Source organism: Lolium perenne, chromosome 3 (genome assembly GCF_019359855.2).
Source record: "Lolium perenne isolate Kyuss_39 chromosome 3, Kyuss_2.0, whole genome shotgun sequence".
Taxonomy (NCBI): domain Eukaryota; kingdom Viridiplantae; phylum Streptophyta; class Magnoliopsida; order Poales; family Poaceae; genus Lolium; species Lolium perenne.
The window spans coordinates 193,244,951-193,254,876 of record NC_067246.2 but is presented as its reverse complement, the minus strand read 5'-3'; the positions used below and the strand labels follow the sequence as shown (position 1 = coordinate 193,254,876).

Below are 9,926 nucleotides of genomic sequence, written 5' to 3'. Positions count from 1 at the left end.
TTGTTTTCTTTATGAGAGGGATAACCGAAGGATCCTGAAGGACCCAGAGACTTCCAATACGCATCCTGACGCGTCTTCTCTTGACAAAGAAAATGGTTGGGAGTTTGCGTACCTACTGCACGTGACTTGTACTCACTGAAGTGTGGGACCTCATGCATGGGCACCACACGTAAGTGACAGACCTGTTGGTGTAAAAACTCGGTTGATTAGTATAGTGCATTAGAACAAAGTTTCCTATGGATTCAAGGGTAGGAAATCCAAGTTAACTCATTTACATGACATTAATTTTTCCATGAAGCAAAGTTAACACATCTATCAATTGGTACATTTTGGAGTGACTAAGAAGGATCCAGGCTTACTTATTCGTTTTCACGTGTTAAACTTGTTTAAATCTTGCTCAAACCTAGGATTTCACCAAGATTCAAATGGGCATGAAAATTAAAAAAAAAACAAAAAAAATCAATTCACATAGTCTTCTTATGTCATATAGTAAGCATTCAAGATGATAAACAAGGTCTCGACATATTCAAACCAGGCAAATCAAGTATCTACTCCCTAACGACCCTAAACCCCGTCTTACGAAGTAAGGCATGAAGAGAAGTGGTTTTGGGTTTCAAAGATGCAAATTTCAAAAACCTCCCAAAAGATTCATTTTAGAGTGACTAAGAAGGATCGAGGCTTACATTTTCATTTTCATGTTTTAAACTTGTTTAAATCTTGGTCAAACCTAGCTAGTATTTGACCAAGATTCAAATGGGCATAAAATTCAAAAAAATCAGAAAAATGAAAAACCAAAGCACATAGCCTTCTTATGTCATATAGTAAGAATTCAAGTTGATAAACAAGGTCTAGACATATTCAAACTAGACAAATCATGTATCTACCCCTAACACTAAACTCTGTCTTATGAAGTCAAGCATGAAGAGAAGTGATTTTGGGTTTCAAACTTGGAAATTTCAAAAACCTCCCAAAAGCTTCATTTTAGAGTGACTAAGAAGGATCCATGCTTACCTTTTCATTTTAAGATTTTAAACTTGTTTAAATCTTTGCCAAACCTAGGATTTGACCAAGATTTAAATGAGCATAAAAATTTAGGAAAAAACCAAAAGAATGATAAACCAAAGCACATAGCATTCTTATGTCATATAGTAAGCATTAAAGTTTAATAAACAAGGTCTAGACATATTCAAACCAGAAAATCATGTATATATTTGCCCCTAACCTTAAACTCTGTCTTATGAAGTCAATCATGAAGAGAAGTGGTTTTGGGTTTTAAACATGAAAATTTCAAAAACATCCCAAAAACTGCTTCATTTTAGAGTAACTAAGAAGGATCCAGGCTTACCTTTTCGTTTTTATATTTTATACTTGTTTAAATCCTGGTCAAACCTAGGATTTGACCAAGATTCAAATGGGCAAAAAATTCAAAAAAAATAGAAGAATGGAAAACAAAAGCACATAGTCTTCTTATGTCATATAGTAAGCATCTATCTATTATATAATTACTAGTTAAAATGCCCGTGCGTTGCTACGGGTACTCAAATATCATTTCCTAATGCACATATATAGTTCATAATTCACTTATGGATATCATAATTTATAATCATCAAAGAAACTAATACTACTTACAGAAATATCTCTCGTGTTAATTTATACAAAATCTCCACTATCAAAGTGGTTATCTCTAGATCCTCCACGTATTTCTTCAATTGCTCAACACCTCCTCTTCACCTTCAGTTTTAAAAACACTATCAAAGTGCTACCATACTCCTTCTATATGTTTCCTTCAGCGATCTCTATAGTTGGATCATGCTAGTCAACTACACCTGCCACACTAACATGCTCTTCAATAATGACCGGGATTATAGGAAAATATGACTTCGCCACTTCGATCGGACAACACACTTGCTCTTGGAAAATATGACTTCGCCACTTGGAAAATATTGTCCAGGAGCCACTAACTCTATACAGCATGTTTCCTGCCAGATCGATCGATACGCTTCCTGGCCTCCTGGGCGAGCATGCACCTGCACCTGCTCCCTTGCCGAATCGATCGATCCACCTGCTCCAACAAGCTGGCCTCCAGCAGGGAAGCTCGGCCAAGCCCGCGTCCAGCCAGGGAGCTCCGCTACGCTCTGCTCCGTTGCGCCACTGCTTCGCCGGCTTCTGCTGGTCTACGAGCTCGCCGGTGCCTCCTGCTCTGCTCCGCAGCGCCGCTGCTCCGTCGGCTTGTGCTGGTCAACGAGCTCGACGGCGGCTCCTGCTCCGCTGCTATGCCGGCTCACGCTGCTCCTCGAGTCGCTCCTCCTCGACGGCGCGCCGCCGCAGGGCCGCTTCTCCGATGCACGGGCCTCTGCTTCCGCGAGCCATACGTCACCTCCGTCGGCCGTGCGTGGGCGCTGCTCCAGGGCCCCACCTCGCCACCTTCTTTGGCGACCTGGACTCCAAGCTTGCTGTCGTCCTTGACATCCTCCCTGCCGTCTTGGCAAAGCTCCTTGAAGAACAAGTGTAGCGGTTACCACCAGAAGAAGTGCTACCACCCGACCACCTGAAATTTGCAAACTTGCAATTTGCAGCTGCATTACACTACACTTCTACAGAATAATGGAGTATATAAGTACAGTACGGCCAACTTTACTTTCAGATGTTCAGGCCAAGATAAAAATGCCCCTAGGTAATAAGGAGTACAGTATATAAGTTTGAAGGACTAATTTAGTGGAAGCTCTGAAATCTACAGCTACCTCCAGCAGTATAGAACCATTGAAAAAAGCCTCATAGGAAGCTCAACAAAAAGAACTTCTCCAATGCATTTACTTGCTTCCTGAAATATCATATTCAAATCTTGTCAGTAGGAAAAAACACAAATGGGTGTTCAATTCAAACATAGATGCAGACAGGCAGTAAAATACAGACAAAAGGTATGTGCCAATGATTTAAAGTGCAGCATGATAAAAATATGCAACTTTCAGTAATTTGCCAAAGTACTCAGAGCAAACAACATGAGCAATTTGGCAGTAGATCACAGTAGATTAATGCAGTTGAAATAATGCACTGGCAGTAAGCATGACTCAGGAAAGAACCAGCAATATAAATTACTCCAGAGGAGGTACTATTGAATTCCAAATACACAAACAGAAAATGTTGTAGACAGGATGCTTGCAGCCACTGAAACTCATGTATCGATTCAGAGGGCGTGTAGCACTCCTAACATGGACACGCATGAGGATACTGCATCAGCGTTTGTTGTGTGCATATAGTACATAATCTTCCAAGTTAATAGCTGCTACATGGATAAGACTGCTTGCATATAGATATCTGTTGGTGACAAACTTATACACACAAGACATGAACTGATCGATGTATATAGAATTATGAACTGTAAGCGAGATACCACTATTTATCTTAGAGAAAAACAAGATAAACTGCAACAAGACAAATAGAAAGCAGGTACTACATAGTGCACAAACAACTAACAGAAGCATACTGTGACATCTGATAATTCTGCTGGTAAGAAACAGTCAACAGTCGCCTAATGTTGGATGACCGTGGCAGCACAAATTAAGAGCAGATGAAACACATGTATGCTACAGAAACTATAACAAAACAAATTCAATCAAGCCTCGTCGATGGAGACAATCTGGGACCTGAAGTAACTGCACTGGTCCGATAGCTGACAAGTGTCAGCATCATCATAATTAAAGTTGCATGTTCAAAAATGTTCTTTCAGGGAAACACCATTCTGAAATATCAACAAAGATCTGTAGAGATTGCTCCCATTGTCCTACATCAACAATGATCTATCAAAAACATATATGCCTAATAATAATGTGCAACACACGTCTTTGTTAAAATCAAGACAAAGACACACTAAAATACGAGACATCCAAAAAAAAAGACATGGCTAATAATAATGTGGAAGGATATTTTCAGAACATGCATGGTTCTGCATACAACCACCACACTCCACAATAATTGTTGGATAAGTTATGCTTTGATTGAAAAAAAATAGTTACAACAATGCCCAAATCCTATAAATTAGCTTGCAAAACATAAATCTCGAACCTTGTCTCAAACAACCACATCGTAGGGGAAGGAACTTGCAAAACAAAATGAAAGCTGGCAACTCCATGGGCTTAGATAAGTACATGGCCAAACTGTAATCATTCTGCAAACACGATTATCAGTAAATGATTGTACCAGGAGTAGCACAATTTCAGTTTATTAGGAGCAGAAATCCATCATTTAATGAATAATAGCGATTTATTGCATGCATGATTGAGAGGGGGTCTCTCTGAACTCTGCACTTGTTCTCATGTCAAAGCACTACAAGAACTGGGAGATATTTTCGGAGATCAAAAGCACACACATCTACATCCTTTATAAATGAATACTGTAAAATGCACATGCCTGCTCCCAAGAACGACCACAACAAAAGTACTGATTGATATAACAAAGTGAGAAAATGTTCATGCTTAACATTCCAGGTGATAGTGAAAAATGTTAATGCTCTTGGGGTGAGATGATTAACCCACCAAACTCCTCTTGGCTGAACAACTAAAACACTCACCACCTTCTCATGCTTTGCGGAGTGCAGATGAACCGACAGTTGCAAGTAAAACCAAATGGCTCTGTTTATTTATCACCACTTCGAATTTTTTTATTCTCCATCAAATATGATGGTGTAAACATCTAAATTAGTGCCTCAAACTCTAAATACAATCATGGTCCACATAAAAATCTAGAAGTATAGCCTTGCATCCAATCTACTCAGAATCATTATCTAAAGTTGAGGCCTGACATTTCGGGGGTTGGCGAGATGAGGAATATATATTTCCGTCATCCCTAGATTTAAATTAATTCCACTGTTTCTGTCATTGTTTCTACTTGGAAGAGTAGAAGCTGTAACATTGGAGGAAGTAGCTAAGCCAACTTAAAAGTTGCAATTATGATGTACGGGTCAAAATGTAGTAACAAATATTATAGCAGAAAAAAGGCCATAAAATTATAAATCACAATATCCATATCAATTCATGGTACAAAAGGAATAAACGGACTGTAACTTATTTCTCTACAACTCTGATCAACATGAAACTAATATTGTGTCAGGTGAAACCATGGATCTTCCTTTTTGTACCTATATATATATATAGGAGTGCTTGCGAATTTTGATTTATCAGTTGCATAACTCATTCTAACCATTTTGTAGGCTTACCAAAATTGGTGTCACAGAAACCCATTGGCTCTCATTTACCCAAGACAAATTGACATTGCTATAGAAGAGACTAATTCGGGAGCTCTCCGTGTATCTGACCCGTTCATGAAAGCAAAGAAATACATTCCTAAGAGAGCATAGACATATATCCCTGATTACGAACATAATCCTGCAAAGAAAAACAAAAAAGTGAGTAGGGGATGATTACGAACATAATTCCTTCTGTAGGCAAGGAGTTAACCCCAGTAGGAAATGATTTTCAGAAAACCACAATTTACTATCCCGATGCTGATTACATTTGTGAAACTTAAGTATATATCTCACCAGATCGTCCGGAGTGAGCGGCGGCGGCGGGGTGGAACGGTTGGCGATTTGGCATGCGGAGTTCTGACATTGCTATCACAGCTTCCACCTACCAGTACCTAATTATCTATCCTTCTCTATATTCGATTTTAGTCAAATTTCCACATAAATTACGAATAGGAAACTAATAAGAAAGAAAAATGCAGGGGTACAAGCATACCTGGGATGTGCTTCCTGCCCTTGTTCCACGGCGTGTTCCCCTTGTTGGCCTGCGATATCCGCATCCTCCTCATCTTCTCCCGCTCGTCCACTGCCTCGTCGTCTTCATCATTACCCGCAGCGCCCTCCTCCTCCGTTGGGAACTGGATCTCCACCGCCCCGTGGCCGCGGTCCAGGGCAAGCGCCGGTCCGGCGTCTGCGACCACCCTGATGGCGCCGGCACGGCGGAGGGGCGGCGCGAGGCGCAGCACCCTGCGACGCTGGAATGCTCCGGCAGCAGACCACCCCGCGAGACCCGAGCAGCAGAGCCATGAAGGCGGCGCGAATCGGGGCGGTGGGCGGCTGGATCGGGGCGAGGAGGATGGTTGGGGCTAGCCGGCGGGGGTGGTGGAGAGAGGTGGAGGCAGGAGGCGGGCACGGGATCGGCAGGATGCGGCGGGCGGAGCTCCATGCGTGGCGACTGCTGGTGGATGCGACCAGTGGTGGTGTGGGTTGGGGCGGTGGCGGGATGAAGTGGAGGACGCATCCACGCAGGTGGAGAAGAAAATAGGTGAAAGGGTGCGATGGCAGATTGCAGCAATATGGATTTCGGTGGGAGGGTCAATTGGTCTTTTGTCGCGCGACGAGGGAAGGTCGAGACGACGAAACGTATTGTGGTGGATGGCAGAATAAGGAACCACTTTAGTCTTTTTAAGTAGTAGAGAAAACAACAAACAACCAACGGTAGAGATTTATCTTTAAATTTGCCAAGACAATTGAAGGCCTGAGATTTAATTCTTCTTTGATTCTGCGGAAGCACCCCTCGGAAACAGAAAACGTGCTTGAAGCAACCACCTTCCGTGGGAGATAAAATCTCTCCATTAACACCAGGACAGTCGCAACAAACTGTTTGATTTTCTAAAAAGAACTGTTTGATTCTGCGGAATCACCGTTCGGCGACAGAAAACGTGATTGAAGCAAACTCCTTCTTTGACGGGAGATAAGATTCTTCTTCCCCTACCACCAGGACAATAGCACCAAACTTAACTCACGGTAGATTTTCCCGAGGGTAGTCATGGTCGCCGCTTTTCCCGTCAAAATTTGTGGATCATTATCCTGCTGCTGGTCGTGAGAATATCTCTGTGCAGCTCATGGCACGAGGAGGTACTTCGATCCGGCAAGATGGAATCTGTGGAGGTATGATGAGCTCTAATGGTGATGGCGGCGGGCAGTTTCACTGCCGCACGTGCGCTGATGGAAGACAAAAATAAGACCGTGCATGCCGTCGTCTATGAAGTCCAGCAACCTGAGCTTACCAAGGAAAACCAAGTTGGTGCTGTTTCGGCAACCTTTTGAAGGCTCCACACGGGATTTCTCCTCTAGGAGCATAGAGCTCCCTATTCCCCTTATAAAATTCCTGGAATTAACGATTTGGAATCGCGATATGTATGGAGAAAGTCGATGTAGAGGCGAAATTCCGTCCAGTGGCCGCGTACCTGCCGTCTGTTCTGCATGCGAATTCGAACTTCTGAAGAATGAGCAACAAAGCAGTTTTGCCATGTCATTTGATTAATTTTCTTTGGTATTAACTGAAGATGTACGCGTACATACACAAGGACAATCTGAACGTGAAACAGAGTGATAAACTGGTCAAAGAAATGGATGTTTACTTTGCTTTTGATCTTCGCTTCAAGAGCTAAGATCAAAATATATGTTAGCGTTCTTTCCGCTGAATTTGGTAAGTGCAACCTAAACAGTTCTTATTATACATTCTAGATGCTCTGTTATTTTAAAATTACACCACTACTGAATAAGCGCTTGCCTGCATATGGCTGAATGAGACTTCTTCTTGCCCTCTATGCTAGAAAGACCAAATAAAGCTTACAACCGTAACTCAGCCTGTGTTTATAGATTTCATCACTTCTTCAATTTTGCAGGTGCAAGATCCTTCTGGATATTGGTTTGCGTAGTACAGAAAATAGAATTTGAGTAAACTCTTTCAGGTAAACTGTTACTTGCTTTTTTTTTCTTTCTTTTTGCTAAAAACAGTAGGTAAGTTGTTCGTAGTTTTAAAAACAATACGGTTATTTTTCTACTAAAAGCATAAAAAAATGTTTACTACATAGGTATAAGGGCATACAAGCACACTCCACGGCGCCACCGCCCTTTCACCAGGTCGCCCCCCTTTCGCCACCGCCACCTTCTTTACATAATATAATTAGTTTTTAATTACTACATGTTTTCAGGAGTGACACATATGGCGGACGATAGAGCCGACCCGATAAATGAGAACTATAATGCGGAAGCTGAGGCACATATTTTCGGCATCATAGCCGGCGACATTCCTTATGTGTCGGCCGAAGAAGATGAAGAAGAGGATGTGTCTTCTTATCTGAACCTTGACGGCGACGGTGAAGGTCGTCAACAAGGTGATGACGAAGGAACAGGCACTGTCGATGGAGGTGAACCATCGACAAACACCTCCGGCGATGTTGAAAAGCAATTAGCAACCACCTCCGGCGAGGTATATATATACATTGAGCCTCTGGTGATACAAATTTACCGGTTTGAATAAATATGTGTATTAACTCGACTCTCTTTGTTATTTTAGCCCTCGGCCGGATCTTCGAAAAAATCGGTGAAGACAAAGCGTGGCAAAACCAAGACGCTGAAACAAGGAGTAACATATAACATCGATGTTATCTGCAGTGTAACCGGCAGGCCGCTGGAGCCCGAAGCGCATTACACCAAGTTCATTGATACGTCTCAAATGTATCAATAATTTCTTATGTTCCATGCTTGTTTTATGACAATACCTACATGTTTTGTTCACACTTTATATCGTTTTGATGTGTTTTCCGGAACTAACCTATTGACGAGATGCCGAAGTGCCAGTTCCTGTTTTCTGCTGTTTTTGGTTTCAGAAATCCTAGTAAGGAAATATTCTCGGAGTTGGACGAAATCAACGCCCAGCATCTTAGAATTCCACGAAGCTTCCAGAACACCCGAGAGCCACCAGAGGGGAGCCCTGGGGGGCCCACACATGTGGCCGGCGCGGCCTAGGCCCTGGCCGCGCCGCCCTATTGTGTGGTGGCTCCGTACCCCCTCCGACTCCGCCTCTTCGCCTATTTAAAGGTCCCTGACCTAAATCTTCGAGACGGAAAAGCCACGGTACGAGAAACCTTCCAGAGCCGCCGCCATCGCGAAGCCAAGATCTGGGGGACAGGAGTCTCTGTTCCGGCACGCCGCCGGGACGGGGAAGTGCCCCCAGAAGGCTTCTCCATCGACACCACCGCCATCTTCATCAACGCTGTTGTCTCCCATGAGGAGGGAGTAGTTCTCCATCGAGGCTAAGGGCTGTACCGGTAGCTATGTGGTTAATCTCTCTCCTATGTACTTCAATACAATGATCTCATGAGCTGCCTTACATGATTGAGATTCATATGAGTTGTGTATCACTATTAGTCTATGTGCTACTCTTGTGATGTTATTAAAGTATTCTATTCCTCCTTCACGGTGTAATGGTGACAGTGTGTGCATCGTGTAGTACTTGGCGTAGGTTATGATCATAATCTCTTGTAGGTTATGGAGTTAATTATTACTATGATAGTATTGATGTGATTTATTCCCCCCTTCATAGTGTAAAGGTGACAGTGTGTATGCTATGTTAGTACTCGGTTTAAGTTGCAAAGATCTATTATGCTCTAAAGGTTACTTAAATATGAATGCCGAATGTTGTGGAGCTTGTTAACTCCGGCATTGAGGTGCTCTTGTAGCCCTACACAACGAATGGTGTTCATTATCAAACAAAAGTATATGTAGCACAAAGGAAGAGAACTTATTTATTATGTGATTAATGTTGAGAGTGTCCACTAGTGAAAGTATGATCCCTAGGCCTTGTTTCCAAATCTTTGCCAATCATCGCTTGTTTCTTTGTGTTCTTTGCATCTTTACTTCCTGCAATATTACTACCATCAACTGCACGCCAGCAAGCAGTTTTCTGGTGCCGTTACTACTACTCATATTCATTCATACCACTTGTATTTCACTATCTCTTCGCCGAACTAGTGCACCTATACATCTGACAAGTGTATTAGGTGTGTTGGGGACACAAGAGACTTCTTGTATCGTGATTGCAGGGTTGCTTGAGAAGGATATCTTTGACCTCTTCCTCCCTGAGTTCGATAAACCTTGGGTGATCCACTTAAGGGAA

General features: G+C 42.5%; 1 long non-coding RNA gene across 1 annotated transcript; it reads right to left on the bottom strand.

Moving 5' to 3' along the window:
* Positions 1-1,622: 1,622 nt before the first annotated feature.
* On the bottom strand, positions 1,623-3,810 carry LOC127342965 (uncharacterized). Its single transcript, XR_007876987.2, has 2 exons — positions 3,645-3,810; positions 1,623-2,821 (listed from the first exon to the last, which is right to left on the bottom strand). It is a non-coding gene; the product is annotated as an uncharacterized lncRNA (long non-coding RNA).
* Positions 3,811-9,926: the final 6,116 nt, after the last annotated feature.